This window comes from Podarcis cretensis (genome assembly GCF_951804945.1).
Source record: "Podarcis cretensis genome assembly, chromosome: 3".
Lineage (NCBI taxonomy): Eukaryota > Metazoa > Chordata > Lepidosauria > Squamata > Lacertidae > Podarcis > Podarcis cretensis.
Window position 1 is genome coordinate 73319652 of NC_137172.1, and position 17043 is coordinate 73336694.

Below are 17043 nucleotides of genomic sequence, written 5' to 3' on the forward strand. Positions count from 1 at the left end.
AGATTCTCTAAAAGCTGGAATATAAAACGATTTCTGAGTAGGTAGATAATACAAGCAGATTTATTTGTTGTGCAACCTCATCACCATTTGTTGCCCACTTAAATATAGTAAATCTCATATTTCTGCACACAATACAGTAAGGTAAAGGTAAAGGTACCCCTGCCCATACAGGCCAGTCTTGACAGACTCTGGGGTTGTGCGCCCATCTCACTTAAGAGGCCAGGGGCCAGCGCTGTCCGGAGACACTTCCGGGTCACGTGGCCAGCGTGACATCGCTGCTCTGGCGAGCCAGAGCCGCACACGGAAACGCCGTTTACCTTCCCGCTGGTAAGCGGTCCCTATTTATCTACTTGCACCCGGAGGTGCTTTCGAACTGCTAGGTTGGCAGGCGCTGGGACCGAGCAGCGGGAGCGCACCCCGCCGCAGGGATTCGAACTGCCGACCTTTCGATCGGCAAGCCCTAGGCGCTGAGGCTTTAACCCACAGCGCCACCTGCGTCCCTACACAATACAGTAGTAACACCCAAAATGAAATGTAAGTATTACATTGTGTTAATTCTTTTTTTTTTAATAATGTTTGCCAGCTTAACACGCTTTTTGATGAACAAATCTCATTTATTTTAGCATATGCTATGTTATGACCACATTTTGAAAGGTGGTGGGGAGAGGAAAAATAATTGTTTGCCCCCTAGAAACCAAGCAGATTCTACTCATTCTAGTTTGTTTATGCAAACTATTTTCACCCCACTATTCAGTCAGAAAATAACAGATTACAAAGGAATAAAAATAGCACAGCCCCTGCCCACAGACTCACAATCTGAAAAGACATGACACAAAAGGGATGTGGGGTGGGTGGGAAGGAAAACAAGCAAACCAAATTCTAATTCAGGCACCAAATTCCTAGTGTTAAAAGGTTCTTACAATGATGAGCTTGGATGGAAACAGGCTGCTCACAGTTTGTTTGTTTTGAAATGCCCTGCGAAGAATTTACAGTGACCCAGCCTTTGAGGAAGTGACTGTAATGCAGTTAGAACATTAAGAAGGACCCATCTTAGCCCAGTATCCTGTTCTCACAGTGGCCATCAAGTTGCCTATGTAGTGATTTTTTTTAACTATTGTGTGAGGTGGTACTTCCCTTTGTGCAAAAGCCTTCAACTTTCAGTTTTAATGCATGGACTTCTAGTATTTGAAAGAGGGAGAAGAACTTTTCTTCACACTGGGTATCAGGGTGGGGCCTTCTGGACTCTTAACTAGAATCTGTCAGCTTCATATCACTCCTACCCCAATAGATGGTCTCATGGGACTTAGCTGATATTACACCCCCAGTGGATAATTGCCTCTGTGAGTTAATTAAAGCAGGGGACTGTTAGTGGTCATTTCCAATTGTTTCTTTGCAAATGTGCCTTGCCTTTGGTTCCTTTTAAATTTGACATCATATCCATGTACCACTGGGATTGGTTCTGCTCAGAAGCTCAAGTGGAGCCAAACCCTGCCAAAAGGGCAGTTTGAACTTGGTGCTGATCAGCACTGACTTTAAATGCCACTGGGATCATCCGTACTCCCCAATGCTGCCAATTCCAGCAGGGTTTTCAGCCAGAGCCTATCAGTGATGACTGGAAGTCCTTGGAGTTTGACCCCAAAGGAAGGAAAGAAGCACAACGCTTTTCCTTTGAAGTATGCCATCTTCAACAGCAGAAAGTCAGTCGCTGGGGGCAAACAGCAAGGGAGGGATATTGTCTTTATTCTACGTTTGTGGGTCTTGTATAGGGTGAGTCTTTTAAAAGAGGCCCCATGCAACATGTGTACTCTGTATCCACGGGGCCTCTTTTAAAGGACTCACCCTGTATAAGCACTGCTGGAAAGAGGGTGAACCTTTAAGCTAATAGCAACTGAGCTATTATTGCATTCTGCTGGTTCAGCCCCTTGGGCCTGGAACAAAAGTGAGCATCGCAAAAGGCTTCAAATCAAGGTTCAAAATAAAGTCAGTCTAGGTCTCAAATCCAAGAAGCCAAGTTGCAAGGGGAAGCTAGATGGAAAGGGAGGAGGTGGTTGGCCACATTCACTCTTCCAGACTAAGACATGAGTGCTGTGCAAATGTTCTGTATGGCACTGCAAATGTGCTTGGAGATAGGTGTCAGGCGCACCATGTACAGGTCAGCTGTGGCCTGACAAATGTTCCTTGCTGCTCAGTTTGGGGTTACAGAACTTGAGAGGTTCATACTGTGAGTGTAATTAAGATAGTATTGCAGAGAGAGAGAGAGAGAGAGAGAGAGAGAGAGAGAGAGAGAGAGACTTCTAGCAATAACTTAAGCAAACCTTAGTTACAACAAAATTGAGAATTAGATATAGATATTAGATATAATGTCTGAAAGGAATTACAACACAGATCAGACAATAAAAGTTTATTCACTAAACTGGCTAAAAGCTAATTTTCTGATTTGCTTTTTCACTGTTAAAGCTGCCTTAAGGTACTTCCAGCAGAGGATGCAATATGGCTAACAGGTCATTCAGATATTGCAAATGAGTCACTGGCAACAAGCTTTAAATTACAGGGTTAAATTAAATTAAATTTGGATTAAATAGGAGGAAACATAGACTAGTATTTTTTATGTCAGAAATATCATTTAGATACTGTGGGGAAAAATGCATGCATGAGGACCACCCATCCCACAACGAACACTCCTCTGAAAGCACCCTTATATTCTGACTATGAAGATACACAGCTGTTCCTACTGAAGTTAGTGTTAGCTGTAAACATATTTTTAAACACTGTGGTCCAACATTTGCTGCCCACATGATAGACCACACAAAAGTGCCGACATCTGACGTAAGGTACACAGTCTAAGGTATTCCAGGTAATCCATGGGCAATAAATGCAAGAGTAAAAGGAAAGGAAGATAAGGTTAAAAAGTCCAGCCTAATGTGAAAGTTTGGCATATTGTGCAAGTTTATTAAGAACAAATAATTCATAAATAGGGACATATCCCTTAAAAGAGATACGCTGTCAACTATAAAATGTTAATAATATTAACTGGGTGTTGTTTTTTTTCTTTCCAATATTTGGTCCTAAGTTTAAACAAAAAGGGAAGGAAGAGAAAATTGAAGGCTACATGGTAGCCAAGCAATATGGAAGTCAAATATTTATGCTTTTTCCTCATCATAGCATTTAATTCATGCCTCTCTGCTGGAGCAAACATTTTGCTGCTGCTTAGTGCCTGGGCCCCTGCTGCTAAGTAGTTTGAGGCAGAGGAAATGTATTTGCCTAAAAGTAAATAAGGATCTGGATGCTTATCTCTGTGAGAAAAATAACATTTAGCAAAAGAGACCAGAGCTTGCTTTGGGACATTAAATCTCAGTTTAGGATCCTTAGAACAAGGATTGTTAACCTATGGTTCTCCAGATGTTGTTAGACTCTCATTAGCCTTATCCATTCTTCAGACTAGCTGAAGGTGGAGTGTTACAACAGCTGCAAAGCCCCAGGCTCTCTACTGTTGTCTAGAGTAGAAGTGAGTTTATCCTGAAATGAAAATGCTTTGCAAACAAGTCACAGTGAGTCAATTCTATTACTTCCTTTGGGCCAGACCGTAAAAGGTCTCATAGTACCTTGAAAAGCTTCACTAGATGTCACAGTGAGAAAAACCAGTTCCAGAGTGTAGCTTGCCACATGCATGAAGCCAATGACATATTGGGACACCCCCAAGGTTATAATGGTGACCATTAAGTCCTGAGTCACCCCAAAAATAATGGCCTCAGCATAGCTGTTCATGCCTGACCCCTCCCCCCCAAGCAGTCAGGGAGTCCTCAACACTTGCTCTGAGACCATATCTGTCAGGCTGGGCAGTGAGGTGGGCAGTAAACCAGCAAAATGTGTTATAATGCCTAAAACCAGGTTGAGATACTCTATATTGCCAATCAAGTGGACAGAAAGCATGGGAGGAGATTCTATAAATTACAGTAACTCCCCTTCCCTAGTCCTCAAGTCTGCGCCTAGGCTGCCTTGAGTACCCGGGTGGGCACAGCAGGGTGAGATGAACTCCACCATGCTTGCTCACTTAGGCCTCAATGATACAAACCAGATCAGTCTCCTCATGTATGATCAAATCATGGATAAGGGAAGTCTTAATCAAAGCTGACCTGGCATTCAGTAGCTGCAAACCTAAGGGCTGGCTGCTAGAACAGGCATCCCCAGACTCGGCCCTCCAGCTGTTTTGGGACTGCAATTCCCATCATTCATGACCACTGGGTCCTGTTAGCTAGGGATGATGGGAGTTGTAGTCCCAAAACAGATGGAGAGCTGAGTTTGGGGATGCCTATGCTAGAAGAACCAAACTTCCTCAGGCTGGAAAGGGGGTTGGCCCATGGCATAGCCACTTATTGTCTGTGCCATGAACCTGCTACATGGCTTGCCCCCTTTCCCACACCATATCTCCCAGTACCCAGGAACCACTCTAATTGCCTCCCTGCTTTGTTCTCTCCCCAGCTGATCTCACCCGTCATATGTATTGCTTCCCTGCCTCCAAATAACACAGCAATATATACAACCAGGTTAAGCAAAAGCTAAAAAAGTCCACTCAAGCAGACACAAATAGGCGAGATAGCGTACCTCACACCAGCATAAGGCCTCCTTCATGATATATTAGGGAGGTGACCCATGCATCCTCCCTCTGAAGTGGTTCATCCCCAAAGGGGAAAGGACACACTGGCATCATTCCCTTCAGGGCCAATGCTGCCTGGGGAGCTGTGTCAGCCCAGGAACAGATATATAGCCCCAGCTCCCCTGAAGGTCAAGTCCAGGTGGCATCTCAGTCAGTGGAGATGGGGCAAGCTTGTATCTGGGCTAGCGGTGGAAAAACTGGTGGTGGAAATGTAGCAAACTGTTGAAAGGTATTTATTTATCCACCCACTTTACCATCTGCCCCTGTGCCACACTGGAATGTGGACTCCAGAAGGTTGTCCGCAGAAAAAGGCGGTACTTGATCTGAAAAAGCTTCCCCAGCCTTGCATTTAACACACTGGGATTTATTTCTGAGTGCATCTGTATAAGATAGCACTCTGTGAGATCCTTAAATCTACAAACATGATGATAGTATTAACTTGCATTCACCACAAAATGAGTACATCAACTGATTGCAGAATTCCATCAGATTATATTATCTATGCATATAAGATCACCTCTACCTGACAATCAAAAAACATCCTATGTACCTGCCAAAAGTGTTTAGTATGGTATATTTTAAAAATCCTTTTTTTTTTTGTCCTGCTAGTAGTATTTCATACAGATTGGTGTATGATTAACAGAACTGCTAGCTGAGCAATGAGATTGCAAAATCTTAGTGATGCATGAAGCAGAAATACATCTGAGCTTTCAGTTTCCAAGCTGAGTCTGCAAAACTGATAGGCAGAAAACGTTTCCACCACAGTTGCTATGAAGTTCTTAAGATACAAGCCTAAAATACTAGAAGCTTGATTAATTTTAGTCATTACTCTAGCCAGAGCTGAAAAACAGAGGTAAATGAAGTAGGGACCTCCACATGACATTAATTACCCCTTTGTCTCATTTGGCTCCCTTCTGTGATATACTAGTTATACATTATTAGTCAAAATTGCTTCTATTAATATTATGTCCTGTGCTCTTTATTTTAATGCATTCAATTACCTGGCACAATGTGCTTTTGCTAAACAAAGTCAGAAATGTATTGTGTGCATCTACAACCTAGCTATACCCAGTGAGCTGCTGCAGAGGTTAGGTGAAAGACCTGGGGTTTGTGTGCAGATGTGACTCACCTTCGTGCAATTGGAGCAGTGTGTCGTGTCAATTTTTAGTCCTTCAGGAAGACTATATGCTGAAATACATTGGACATAACTGATATATAAAAACAGTTAGACATTACCTCTTTTTTCCCCTCACATACTGTTGTGAGTTGGTGTGTATGAGTCCCTTCTAATTCATGTACCCAGCAAGGGTTAAAATCTTGTTGTTTAGTCATTTATTCGTGTCCAACTCTTCGTGACCCCATGGACCAGAGCACACCAGGCACTCCTGTCTTCCACTGCCTCCTGCAGTTTGGTCAAACTCATGTTCGTAGCTTCAAGAACACTATCCAACCATCTCATCCTCTGTCGTCCCCTTCTCCTTGTGCCCTCCATCTTTCCCAACATCAGGGTCTTTTCCAGGGAGTCTTCTCTTCTCATGAGGTGGCCAAAGTATTGGAGCCTTAGCTTCAGGATCTGTCCTTCCAGTGAGCACTCAGGGCTGATTTCCTTAAGAACTTATAGGTTTGATCTTCTTGCAGTCCATGGGACTCTCAAGAGTCTCCTCCAGCACCATAATTCAAAAGCATCAATTCTTCAGCAATCAGCCTTCTTTATGGTCCAGCTCTCACTTCCATACATCACTACTGGGAAAACCATAGCTTTAACTTTAACTTTAAAATCTAATGGAGGATTAAAATGTTGGAATAACAAGGCCAGCTTCTTGATAATGGCCCTCAGTTTGGGTCTTTAGTATGTATCTTTAATAAGTTGCTCTGGGCCAGAGGGAAAATGCATGGGTCCCCTCCCTCACCTGGCTGGTAGTAAGAAAAACAAAAGCCAGAATTTATTTGTGTGTGTGTGTGTGTGTGTGTGTGTGTGAGAGAGAGAGAGAGAGAGAGAGAGAGTGTGCAGACAGAAGCCAGAGAGTGAGAGAGTGAGAGCCATGCCTGATTTCTGCTTGAATCCAAGGCTTTGGCTATTGGAGAAGCAAGACCTTCTGGGGTGTTAATGCCATGAACCTCTCCATTGTAGGCTCAGGTTGTATATATATATCTGTAAATCAACCATATATCATAAAGACACCACAGCCTCCACTGCCCCTCATACCAAGGAAAGTGAACCCGAGTTATGCACCCCAAACCCCAAGAATTTTGCACTACTCATAGAGTCTGGGGTGCTGTGCAACAATTATACTGCATTACTGCAGCTGCCTTAGAAGACCACATGTTGGCTCTCTGAATTTCTAGTGTATTGATGTTCTCTAGGCCACAGAAAGGTTGTGCCATAATCAACTAATGAACTGAGAAACTTGCTTTATACCAAGTTATTTGGACCATCTACCTCAGTATTTCCTGCACTGACTGGCAGCAGTCTTTAAGGTACTTAAAGTCTTTAAGGTACTTTGTTGCTATTGCTGTCAGTCCCTCTAACATGTCAGTCTCTCTGAAAGTCTGCATTGGGTTCCATCAGTAAATAAATAATAATCAGAATAAAGGGGGGGGCGACCCAAATCTGTTCAAATAAGTTTGTAGTTTGGAACTACTTTCTTGAGTCTAGGTTGCCATTTTTTTCCAGGACACGTCCTCTTTTTCAAGAGTAAAATTTGAGGCAATTAGCATTTATTTGCTTTGAATGGCCATCACAGTGTCCTCTTTTTTGATCTTCAAAATATGGCAACCCTAAAAAATCTTGACAGCATTCTGAATTTCTCTATTCAGTATTATCCTTCCCTGCTATACCCATTCCTCAGTTCCATACCAAGTCCAGCCAGGCTTCCATTCAAATGAAGTACTGTAATAATACATTTTCAGCAGCCTTCACTTCTGTCTCAGTACTTATGGAAGAGATGAGATGCTGAAGAATGATGCAATGTGGGTCTTTTCATCCCATCAGCTAATGCATACATCAGCTCCAAGGTCCGGACAGGCTGAGTACTTAGGAGAAAGTTTCAGTGCTGGTCATTCATCTGCTTATCTGCTAAGGCAGATAACTGAAGACAAACCATTCAGAAGCTTTAGTTTAGTCCATTAGGTGTTGAAGTATATTTTTGAAACTTATAAGCAATGTGCATGATCCAGCCAAACTAACTTCAGTGCTTTTAGATCTGATTGATTTTATAGAGAATATAAGCAGATACTAAACATTTTCCCCTTCAAACCAAGAGGAGTTACCGTATTTTTTGCTCTATAACACGCACCCAACCATAACACGCACGTAGTTTTTAGAGGAGGAAAATCCGTAGGCATGCCACCCGTAGGCATTCCCTCCATAACACGCACAGACATTTCCCCTTACTTTTTAGGAGGAAAAAAGTGAGTGTTATGGTGCAAAAAATACGGTAATTAAAAGTGTGTAATTTTGACCTAGTTATGTCCAGTACTGTATAACTGAAATTGGCTGTGCTTCCTATGTACGTAATATTTGATATTCACTACCTTCAGGTAAGCATTCTATATACTCACTTTTTAACAAACTTAACAAGAGATATACTGCATAATTACTTCTTAGACATTAACCTCAGCCTTTTCAAGCTTGTGAAATCCATAGCAGTCTTGCTTTGTGAGTGTGTGTGTGTGCTAACCTCTTCCCTACTTTCCTTTTTACCACATCTCCAAATTGCTCTGTTTAGTTTCTGCTAGCTTCAGTAATTTATACTACGTATGCTTACTGCTCATTGCATAATATAGCCTGTGATCTGTTTATTTTTAGGCCCTGTCAAGTTACCAACAAACTTGCCTGTGAAATGAATGCTTGCGATAATTTGTACTTTCCATTTTTTAAAAAAAGTTTGTTTTAAGGTTTAGCTGAGTGCACTATGGATTTGTTTAAAAGTCTCCAGTACCTACTTTGACACAGTCGCTGCAGGCAAACAAAAACAGAAGTTACAACATAGTTCAATATTATGTATTATGTAGCACAGAAAACTTCAGCCTAAAAGGGTGAACCTAGGACAGAGACCAACTTTGACCAATGAGTTGACTTTATAACAATGTTAACCCTTTTTTTAAAAAAACCCTCCTTCAAAAGACTCACAAAAGCAGTTATGCTGAAAATTCTCTGCTGAAGTTAATTTTACGTGCATCATAAACAGTTCACTTTATTACTTTATTGACTTTGGGCTAACCCTTCTTGAACATGTGCGGCTTTAAAAAAAAGCAGTAAAATTGCCATCTGCTGAGAGATCTATAATTGTTGCAGAATTCAATTTGCTTTCTTACTTCTCTCTGGTAAAATCAGCAAACACTATCCTTAGATGACAGGAAACAATCTGGTATTTGCTTTTGCTTTTTTGTTGTTGAAAAAAACAAGTTACAGTACTCAGAGCAAGACAATAGATGCTATCTCTGTTAGAGGCAATCAGTCAAGAAGCATATGAGAGACAGGTTACCTGAGCAATTGAAGTTTAGTTTCAGAATCATGGCATTTCAGAACTTAGCTTGTCATTGTTGGTGGTTCCAATTTCTTTCTCCAGCATAAACCACCCCAGTTAAATTATTGCCTGCATTCATTTCTGAAAATAATTTTGTGCTATGAGAATATGTGCAGCGCCAGATTAGGGTGGTGTGGGTGGTTCCCTCCCACAAGGCGCTAAGACGAAGGGGCACATAGTAGTAATAATAGTAATAATAATAATAATACCTATATTTATACAGGTACCTACTCAAAGTTAGGGGATGCCAAATTTTGTCATTGCTCAGGGTGCCATATTACCTAGGTCCGTCTCTGATCTGTGGTGGTCATTTAATGGAAGGCTGTATAAGCATCTGGGTTTGATTTTTATGTATCAGATGCTGCTTCCATCCTGTAAGAAACAATCAAATGCAACATTACCAGTAGTGCACATATGTGGGGGAAAATGCATGTTAAAGTTACTTACGAATACCTCAAGGAAGAATAGCTGAGACACAGTATTCCATATAGCAGAAGAACCAAAAATGGGCATTGCTAAAATGGGCCACCCTGCAGTCACAGTCTCTTGAACACAAATGCACACACAACCAAACACACACACTACAACACCCCTGCAGGCCACTCTCTCTCTAAGCACGCACCTTTCCAGCAAACAACACTGCAGTGGGAATTATATTTGTGCTCTCTGTGCTACAGAGACCAATCCTCTCAGCCCACAGCTGTGATAGGGAACATGATGGGGGCTGGCAGACCACTTGTAATGGCTTGATGAGCCTGGATGTGGTCCACAGGTTCAGCACACTTGCTCCAGTTATCCCCCCCCCCCCACAAAAACATACTTGGTGCAAGTAAATTAATGGGTCTGAAACCCAAATAATTATATTTGATAATGGTTATAATTTACAACAAAATGTGGATTTCTTTCCCAGCCAGCTTAAAATGCAATTTAAAACACTTTATCAGACTGTTTGCTGCATAGAGTGTCCCCCCCCCCCAGGGCAAATCTAATAGTTTAAACTTGAGACAGAAACTTCCGTTTTCTGGACAGTATCAAGCTATCATCAAAATCAACCATCCATTATTTTCCAGAGGCACCTTCTCTTTTGATGTCAGAGCAACAATATGACAAAACCATCAGACCTGAAGAAGAAGCAGAAGTTTATCTGATTTTTTTGCCTTAAAAACCCGCACAACTAGTAGTGTTCATAAATGTTAAACAACTGGACGATGTAGTTAATGAGGCTGTATTTGCATGTAGCAATAATAAAGCAATAAATTTAGCCTAATAAACTATGTCATTGACACCGTCTATGCTCAGTATAAAGTACTTTAAGAAAGATAATTTCTATTTGTCACTGAACTTCTGTTACTTGCATAAATATATTTATTTTGACCTAGACAGGTTAAACACAATGCCTACCTTTTTTTAAAAAAAATGGCAACCCCTAATTAACATATTATTATTATCAATGCTTTTTTGTAGGGGGAAATGGTGCTGACACACACCATGAAGTTGTTACAGTAAGTGCATACAGCAGTACCTTGGTTCTCAAATGCCTTGGTACTCAAACAACTTAGAACCCAAACACTGCAAACCCGGAAGTAAAGTAAGTGTAGTAAAGATAGTTCCTGTCTGAAATGTAACAGAAGAAAGTTCCAAAGGGTAGTTGCCACTACACTAAAGAACTAATTCCTAAACCTTGCAGAATTGACCTCCTTAAGAGATGGTATCTGCAAGAGGCCCTCTTTTTTATCAAAGCATTTACACAGTACACAACATGATCTATCCAAGGTTAGGACTGCTTCTTCTAAGATAAAAAAATCATGTGGCATCTTTGGGAGATCAATATGACTTTGCAATCTTATTGTTCTCTCTGGTAACTGCTATTTTCTTCACAGCCTGAATTACATTTCATAAGCTCTCTGAAAATAGGGAATGCTTTAGATCTGTGCAAAAAACATTCCCTCAAAATATGTTTACTGTTTACATGGAAAGGACTTCTTTCCCTTTCCTCCCATTATCATTTTCAGAGAACTTGGTCCTACTTGTACTATACATTTATAAAGCAGAATTATGCCATTTTAAACAGCCACAGCTCTCCCCTCCCCCGCACAGAACTACAACAAATGGATGTAGCTAATTCCTCTTCCCAGGGAACTCTGGGAATTCGAACCCTGTGAAGGGAATAGGCGTCTCCTAACAGCTCTTGGCACCTTTAACAAACCATTGTTCCCAGGATTCCTATGAATGTTTAAAGGGATATGATGGTGCTTTAAAAGTTTAACCTTCTTAGATCTGTCATTTCTGTCCATAAAACGCACCAAATCATGTATGGGTAGGAGAAGCCTCATTCTTTGGTGAGTTTCTTTGCAATTAATATCCAAATAAGCAAAAGAAAGAACTAAGGGGCAGTATCCAACTAAACAGTTCTGCTAATGCAAGGATCTTTGTGCAAGGGAACTTCTGCACCTCCTCCTCCTCCCGCCGTGTGCTTCTAGGCAGCCTATAAATTTGCTCAAGAGAGTTGGGGGAAACCTGACACAGATTAGAACTCACACAGAGCTGCTTAGCTGGATATCACCCCAAATGTTTTAGAGCAATTAGCTGTTTTCCACTGAATATTAAACAAGACATTTAAGGAAGATTTCCACAGTAAGGTTGGCACTTTTGCACTCTTTCAATACTGTGTATTCCCATCAACAAGTTATTCTGAGTCCTAGCTGCTCCTATTTGTATTATTCATATAAATGTCTAATCCTTTTTCAAAATCCCACTAAGCTCTTTGCATTAGTAAGCTTATCATGAATCTGGATCCAGAACTGCTTACACATCAACCAAAGACCCACAGGAATAATCTGATTTGCCACATGAATCCTTCATACTTGTAAACTATAGGAGCAAGCAAGGCTACAGGAAACAAACGAGTCAAAACTAGATCTATTAACAGCACTACTTGGCTTGGGACAAGCATCCTTGAAACAAACAAACAAACAAACAAACAAACAAACCATTCTGTAACATTGATGTGGCACATTAGTAGTAGCACTCAGTGTTGTTTCTTCAAATTTCAAATCTCAAGAGCTCAAAGCAGAAAAGTTGAACAACTTAAAAGCATGATCCTAGAAAGGTGCTTTCACAAAGGTTTAGGAAAACAGACCACAGGAAAAGCAGTCTCAAATAATAAGTTAAATAATCCTACAATGACCACTTGAGTTTTCCCCCACCCTTCCGTGGAAGTGGGGTACTGGGCATCAGGGTCCAGATAACACAAAATGTTAATGTCCAAAGAGGACAGAGGCATCTCTTCATTTGGACAAATGCTGCCAACATCTCCTCCTCTCATAACAAGCATGAACCTTGGTTTACCGCTCATGGCTTGTTTGGAGATGAACAAACCATGAGTCTGAGTCTGCCCATCACAAGAAGTCAGCCTCTGGTGTTTTCCCTTCCCCAGGCAGCTTATTTGCTCCAAGAGTGGGGAAGGGGCAGTGTGTTCACACATGCTAAACCACAGTTTATTTAATGTTACATTTCAACACGGTGTGTGAACCAGGCCTTTCACGCTCATAATACACAAAAAATAAATGAAAAGATTTGGGAAAGTACTCCTTCATGCAACACTTAATTAACTTATAGAACTTGTTGACACAAGATGGAGTGAAGGTCCCTAGGTTAGTATCAAACTAAGTTAAACGTGTGATCAGATGTAAATTGTAAGTGGTCCTTCCAATACCAACCTCAGGCCAGAGCCCAAATGCAGCCCTCTGGGTCTCTGTATCTGACCCTCAGGCCACACCCCTTCTCAGCCTCTCCCAAGGCCACACCCCCTTCTCAGTAACTTGTCCTCTCCAGGCCACACCTCTTGCCAGCCCTTCTTGACTGTTTTTTCCTAGCTAGAATGTGTCCTTGAACTCTGATAACCCCTCTTAGTTGTCTGGATAGAGGCTAGAGAGAGGTGTGTGCAGAAACTAGCCTATCAAAGTTAAGATGTACCTTTGTTACTTCTCCCACTTTTGTCTCTGGCCTCGCCCCCCACTGGCAACTTGGAAGGTTGCCCAGAAGGTAATGAAAAAGGTTTGCCACCATTGCAGAAGAGGGTGGATTGTTAACAAGGAAGCACAGAGGACGAGGGATGAAAATAACTGCAAACAGGAAGAAGGTCCATTACCTTCATGCTCTGTGTTCTGGCTTCTGTTGGGATCAGGATGCTTCGTTAGAAGGGCCTTTGATATACAGGATGCTGCCTTGGAAGCAAACTTTTTAGTATTATGTTCCCACTTTACAAAATAAACATTGCTCACATGAGTGAGATGTAGGAGCTAGCCAGTGGTATGTTTGGGTGGGATTTGGATAGAAGTTCTGAGTTCTACTTAGCAGAATGAACAAAGCTGGCTTACCACACGTTGAATTAAGTAATACACATGCCCTGAAGGACCACTTGCTCCTGCATAGATCTGTAAGATCCGTTAGATAATCTGGGCAAAATTTATTCGTGTCCCTGCACCCTACAAAATATCATGAGGGAGGGAGGGAGGGAGAATTCGGAAAATAAGGATTGTCCACCATTGCCTTTGGAATGCTCTTCCGTCTGTCATAAATGAAGCATCTCCAATTACTTGCTTTTGACATTGTAAAGACATATCTTTTTGCACATGCCTTCCTTGATCCATGAAACTGCATGCTGTATAACTGGATTCCTGTATTTATTTATTTATTTATTTCCAATTATTTTTATTGATTTTTCAAATTGTTTTTATTTCTTTTCTAAATGGCTTAGAAATTTTAAATGGCTTAGAAAAGGAAGAAAATAGGGGTGCCCTGTAAGACTAGTAACTTCAGTGTCTTAAATTAGCTAAATTGCACCAGTAGCACCAGCTCTGAAAGAAGACCTTTAAAAGATATGTTCTGTATATAATTGGTTCTATTGTCTTTATGTTCTAGCAATAGAAAGGCAAAGACATAGATCAAACTTGAGGCCTACACTTCCTGGACAAAATCAAACCCTCAGATTTAGGATTTAAGCTTCCTTCATTCTGCACTGGGCAGCAGCAGTTCCTCTTTAATGATGACTCACTGCTCTTTCTATTTTCAATCTATTCCAAGCTGTACCATAATAGTACTGCAAGTTCTGTTGATTTGATTTAGCATTTAAGGTTAAAAGTTTACCCTATTTATTTTTCCCTTCCCCTGTTCATAGAACAACAAAACCTTTCTGTAACTTTCAGTCACATTGCCTGATAAAGCTAGCACTGAATAAATTATATAGAGCTTCATCAGAAGTTTGTTTAGCATGAAAATTGTCAAATGAAATGCATTTTTTTCAGACATAAACCATTTGCTAGTTGCTCCACTGCATTGTGGTTCACACATATAAAAGTGTCAAGAGTTGTGATGAACATACAGCACACCCACAATAAGCAAAGTAGATGGAGGAAACATTTAGCATTGCAGCTGCTTCACTTCTTAAAAAGCAAATAAACCAAACGAAAGTGTAAGCCACCTCCTTTAGGATAATGCATTAAAGTCAAATATTTTAGCTGCTTACAAATTAAAAATATTTATATCTAATCAACATCATTATTCAAACTTAAACATATTGTGTCCAGGAGAAATCTAAGCACAATCCAGTTCATCACAAGCACGTCCAAGTCTTTTATTCTAGTTTATTCAACAAGCACATTCAACGCTGCTCATAAAGCCTTATTCATAATCCCCACATGCGTCCCCTTTGTGACTTCACCAGCAAAATAAAAGCTCTCTATTCAAGAAACTTAATAGTGGAGAAAAATCATTCCTGCTATAATACACACCACAAGAGGAAACTTGTCCAAAGGCTTGTTGTCAAATGGAAGCTGGAATGGTTTCTGATATTATGCTGCTACTCAACATAGCCTAAGCACAAAGAAGTGCAATACACAGTTAAAGAATTGTTACTGGCAATATCCTGCCTTAGTAAGAATGGACAAATTCCACTATTCCAGTTTTCCTCAATTTCTCATTTTTCCAGTTCAGTTTGTCAAATTTTTGTATTACTTTGCAGTCTCCCCCCCCCCCAATCCTCGTGAAAATTCAGCAGCATTTTACTGTGCTTTTCTCCTAATATAAGTATTTTTTGAACATCTCAAAATTTGAAGGAGTGCAAAGGATACCTATTATTTGTTTCAAGTATATATTTTTTGGCAAAAAGTGAATTAGGAACATATGAAGACGCCTTATAGCCAGTCAGGCCAATGATCTATCTAAAACAGTGCTGCCTCACTGACTAGCATTAATACTCTAAGGTTTCATGCAGCTGTCACTCCCAACCATAGCTGGAGATGTTGGGAGTTGAGCCTGGGCTTTCTGCATATAAAACAGATAGCCTACCACTATAGGCTATAGCCCTTCCCCTAAATTAGGTTCTCATTAAAATGCAAGCCAAATTCACCCCCATTCCTATGCCTTAAACAATTAACAAATAAAAAACAAGTGCATCAAGGTTCTGGACTGTACGTTATGTTGTAGGATGTTAGATATTATAAAAATGAGGATATCCAATATTTCATTTTTAGAAAATTTGGGTCGGGGCACTATTAGTCCCTATAAAGGTAGACCCATTTAATCAACATGGCTAACATAGGCCCATTCATTTCAATGAGTCTGCTCAACCCATGCTAATTGTCAGGGAACTGTCATCGGAGCCAGAGGTGGAGGGAAGGCTCCAGAGGGATGCCGGAGAGGGTCCCAGTAGGGAGAGAGGCAGCCCATCTGGTGGGGAAGGAAATCACCGTAGCACCAGTGGAGAAGGGGGCAGATGGGGGAATCGGAGAGAAGGCTCCTGGACTCCTCACCAGAGACCAGCGGGGAGAGCACGGGTCCTCCACTGCCCACACCCTCCCTGCGCAGAAGACTTCCGCGCAGGGAGAGTAGGAGGCGACTGGGTGTCAAAGAACTTCTTTGCTGGAAGAAGTTCAAGAAACGCCCACTGACGGATTCTGCCAGCGATTGAGACAGCCATGGATGGGTGGCTGTCCGGACAGAAAGGGTTCACCCAGGTGACTCAGCCAGGTGTGGCGACGACTTACGCACGAGCAACCCCCTAGAACCATTACACTAATGATCAAAGTACCGCATTTTTCGCTCTATAAGACACACCAGACCACAAGACGCACCTAGTTTTTGGAGGAGGAAAACAAGAAAAAAAATATTCTGAATCTCAGAAGCCAGAACAGCAAGAGGGATCGCTGCACAGTGAAAGCAGCAATCCCTCTTGCTGTTCTTGCTTCTGGGATAGCTGCGCAGCCTGCATTCGCTCCCTAAGATGCACACACATTTCCCCTTACTTTTTAGGAGGGAAAAAGTGAGTCTTATAGAGCAAAAAATACAGTATTTAATAGCAATAAAAAGTCAGATTCATCAGGGCATGGAGGCTCAGAGATTTGGAGAAAATTTTAAAAGACAACGTTCATGTTGCTTTCTAGATTTCCTTCCCCTTCAGAACGAAGGTTAGAAAGAGTAAGACGCTCTCTTGTAACGTTGTAATCTAAGGGCAAGCAAGCTGTTACCGTTCCTTGTTAGGAGCCTGAAAAAGTTTGTCTATGCATATTCCTTAGGAACAATTGCCATTGAAATCCATGGTGCTAAGTCCCCATATCGTTTGGTTTAGTAAATATAAATGGCTAAAAAGAACCAGTTTTCAGTTTTAAGATATTGAAAGGAAAAGCTCCCCACAGCCCATTTCTGTGAGGCTATTTAATATTCTACCTAATAACCTGCCATGATTTATTGCTGTTGCAAAATGAGACTTCAACTTGAGCACTTAAAGAAATTAAAAGCTTATTTCTGTTTTATTAGCACACCAGGAGTTTAATTGATGTGCCTTAGGGATTATTATTTTTT

General features: G+C 41.2%; 1 long non-coding RNA gene across 3 annotated transcripts in view; it reads left to right on the forward strand.

The window, feature by feature from the left end:
* LOC307213670 overlaps nt 1-17043 on the forward strand; it is a 32357-nt gene that overhangs the window by 5863 nt on the left and 9451 nt on the right. Inside the window, exons 2-3 of one of the 3 annotated variants that reach the window (XR_013837618.1) lie at nt 3438-3548; nt 10254-12173. This is a non-coding gene — a long non-coding RNA (uncharacterized lncRNA). Of the gene's footprint in view, nt 1-3437; nt 8755-10253; nt 12174-17043 lie in introns of those variants that run through there. The other 2 variants (XR_013837616.1, XR_013837617.1) reach the window with 2 other exon arrangements.